This window comes from Monodelphis domestica, chromosome 4 (genome assembly GCF_027887165.1).
Source record: "Monodelphis domestica isolate mMonDom1 chromosome 4, mMonDom1.pri, whole genome shotgun sequence".
Classification (NCBI taxonomy): Eukaryota; Metazoa; Chordata; class Mammalia; order Didelphimorphia; family Didelphidae; genus Monodelphis; species Monodelphis domestica.
This window is the reverse complement of record NC_077230.1, coordinates 18,852,583-18,856,379: the sequence shown is the minus strand read 5'-3', so window position 1 is coordinate 18,856,379 and position 3,797 is coordinate 18,852,583. Positions and strand designations below refer to the sequence as shown.

Genomic DNA, 3,797 nt, shown 5'->3' with positions numbered 1-3,797 from the left:
GAAGAATATAGAACATGTAAGATATTACTATTATCAACAGCAACATGGAAAGATATCAAAGATTTCTCAAAAAAATCAGTCTACTTAAAAAAATTAGATAGAAAATGTAGATATCAGATTCTGGGAAATCATAAAACTACCACATTTATGAGACCAAAATGAGAAAAGAAAGAATCTTCCAATCATACTTTGAAAATGCACAGGAATGCTATTATAGACAAAATCCACGGGTTCCATGTTTTAATAAAAATTTTGCACATTACCTAAAAGAGCTCAAGGACCAATGAATGATCATCAAAATTCCCTATGATCATGCTGCAATTTTTACAAATTTAAAAATAAATTGGCACGTGATATTCCAAAATCTTACCACATTCAGAAAAGGCTTATACCCAAGAATAACTCACTCTGATAGAATCCTATAGAAGAACAAAAGGATCATTGATATAAGAGGCCTTTCAAACATTCCTGATGTTTGAAAGTTAGATAGAATCTTTGAAATGTAGATATAGGGTAGAGAAATCTAGAAAATCAAAAACATATGATCATATAGAACATGCTAAATGAAGTGTTTGAATTTCTAACAAAGCAGGAGCCATGCCCCTTTAGAAACTGCCATTTTCAAGTGTCATAGAAAGTGTTAAGACAAATATAGGTTCTGGGTTAGTTTTATTCTGATTTGCTAGTTGTAAGAGAAGAAAATTGGTTTAAAAGAGGGGAAAGAGTCCTCTAGAAAAGAAATTATAAGGAACAATATTTATTATTTCTCATAATTGGGAAATTCAAAAGATAAATATTATATATCTGAATCCAGATAAATCAATTAATAGAGTAGACATCTCATGAAACTCACTCACCTGAAACAGGCAAATATGGTGTGAATATACAAATATAGAGTTTGGGATCGAAAAACTGGATTTAGGAAGTAAGAAGAAGAAGCAAGAAGCTATAGTGAGAAGAAGGAGCTCCTAAAGGCAGTAAAGAAAGTATAAAAACCACTATTGGGGGTTGGGCTAGTGGAGGAAGATAAGGAAAGGAGGAGCAGATAATTTTAATCTCAGTAGGTTACTAGTATTGATCATATTACTTCTCTTTCACCAAGTCCTTCTTTTTTGCAAAAAGTGAAATACAGACAAAGAAGAAAAATCAAAATAGGATATAACTGAGGGAAATAGAACAATGAATAGTCAACAGATGACTCCCAGAACAATGACTAATTTAATTTAATTTAATTTAATTTCTTGAACAATAGACACACATCATCAGCTACCCATTGGTCATTTTGAATTTTATGTCCTATGGGTATCTCAAATTCAATATGTTCAAAATAGAATTTATTGTTCCTAGGCAAGTGACCAGGGAGAACAATACAAATTTTAGGTTTCCTCAAACCTAAAATGTGATCACTAGTCATAGAAAGAGTTAAATAAGAAAGATGATTTGGGAGTAATTTTGTTATGTTTCAATGATCTCAAGAGAATAAAGAAAAAGTAGAAGGAAAAAATGTACTAGAGGAAAAATGGAAAGCTTTGGTAAGAATGACTTAAAAAAAAAGAATTTTACATAAACAAGGAGAGGCTAGGGAACTGGATATAACCTGAACATCGCTTTTATTTGGTTTGGTCAAAGAAGAGTACCATATACACACAATTTGGTATAAAAATACCATTCAATAAGAGAGAGATAGAACATTTAGCGACAGATTGATCATAAGCCAAACAACTCCCTAAATTGAAGAGTTAATCACAAAGTGGAATTTAAAAGGAAAGAAATAAGGGGAACAATGTATGATTGGGTCTGGGTACAATGTAGTGGAAGAAGGACAGGAGAGCAGAAGCTCATAGTATCAAATGCATTACATCAGTATGGAATACATTCCTATACCAAAATCCTTTTCTTCTTTGTAAAGAGGAAGTAGGACGCAAAGTGTATAAGAAGGAGAGAATTAAAAATCATAAATATAAGTGTAAATGGGATAAACTTACCTATTAAACCTTGGAGGGTAGCATTTTACAAGAGATCCAAATGCCTAGGGAAATCTATTTTACCTACAAGAATTTTTTGATAGATGCCAAATGGGTTGTCATCAAAAAAATGGAGGAAACCCACAGAGCATCTCAAAGATCAGAATCCCCAGAGCCCACCAATCTACTGCTCTTTCATCACCTTTACTTTGTATGACTTCTGGAGCCAGGTATTCTGATGTCACACAGAGTGTCCATGTCCTGTCTATTAGCTTTTTAACAAATCCAAAATCTATGAGCTTAATATGGCCTTCTTTATCGAACAATATATTTTCAGGTTTTAGATCTCTGTAAACTATTTCTTTGGAGTGCAGATATTCTATTCACAGATAATCTCTACAGAATAAAATAGTCCTGTGCTGTTATTGAACCATCCCATGTTTCTCAAGTAGTTGAAAAGTTCTCCTCCAGGAACATATTCCATTAACATGTATAAAAATCTTTCATCATGATAGGTCTGGTACAATCTGATCAGAAATGGATGGCTGACTTCTTTCAGAACTGACTTTTCATTGTGTACATGCTGCTCTTCCTTTAGCTGAATGACATCTGGAATGCTCATTACCTTCAATGAAAAATAATGCTTGGCTGTTCTTTCTTTGACTAGCTAAACTCACCCAAAGGTACCAATGCCCACAAAAGCCAGGATATCGAAGTCATGAAGCTTGTAAGCTGGAAGCTTGGTCAAAGGAGCTGGAGAGCCTGGGCCCACAACAGGGCTCAAAGAATGGGTGGGCTCTGAATGCCCAGACTCGGAGGACCCTGTAGGAAACAGAGGAGGAGGAGGAGGAGTACTCCCTTTGCTGCCCCCGTTTCCTGCCCCAACCTTGGCCACATTCACCATGTATCCTGCAGCCTCCATGGGTGGTAGGATGGGGAAAGTCAGAAAACACAAGCCATAAGCCAGGTTCTCCTGTTTTACCTCCTCCTCCTCCTCCTCCCTTTCCTCCTCCTCCTCCTCCTCCCTCTCCTCCTCCTCCTCCTCCTCCATTTTCCCCTCCTCCTCCTCCTCTTTCTCCTCCTCCTCCTCCCTCTCCTCCTCCTCCTCCTCCTCTTTCTCCTCCTCCTCCTCCCTTTCCTCCTCCTCCTCCTCTTTCTCCTCCTCCTCCTCCCTCTCCTCCTCCTCCTCCTCCTCCTCCTCCTCCCCCTCTCCTCCTCCTCCTCTCTCCTCCTCCTCCTCCTCCTCCTCCTCCTCCTCCTCCTTTTCCCTCTCCTCCTCCTTCTCCTCCTCCTCCTCCTCCTCCTCCTCCTCCTCCTCCTCCTCCTCCTCCTCCTCTTCCCTCCTCCCTCCTGGTGCCTCTCAGCATAGTTCTCTAAATTGAAAGATTCTAGATTATTACATTAGTGTAGGTTTACTATGTCCACTAGTTCTACCTGTAACTGCCTAACCAAAAAGTCTTAGACTACTGAAACTACCATTTGTATTTAAATATTATGGGACTTTGTACATATGTCTGAGTTGAAGAACTGGGAACAAAAAAAAGGAACGCAGACCTGATCAACACAGTGCCACAGAAGCACGTATTTAACATGAATGGTGCCAAAAGAGCACACAGGTCAAAAAGAGAAACCAATCCTGCTAGGATTGTTGAAATTCACACACACACACACACACACACACACACACACAAAGGATTTGAACCTAGTGTGAGATTGGAACTTTCAGCTCTTAATGTTAAGAAGTAGAATTCCTTGTACCACACTCCTTGTGAAATTTATATTGAGTACCTAACAAATGGCTATTCTGGCTCCATATTCTATCCCTGAGAAGAA

General features: G+C 38.1%; 1 pseudogene; it reads right to left on the bottom strand.

The window, feature by feature from the left end:
• Positions 1-2,010: 2,010 nt before the first annotated feature.
• On the bottom strand, positions 2,011-2,886 carry LOC100618288 (putative serine/threonine-protein kinase PRKY; annotated as a pseudogene).
• Between the last annotated feature and the right edge of the window lie 911 nt (positions 2,887-3,797).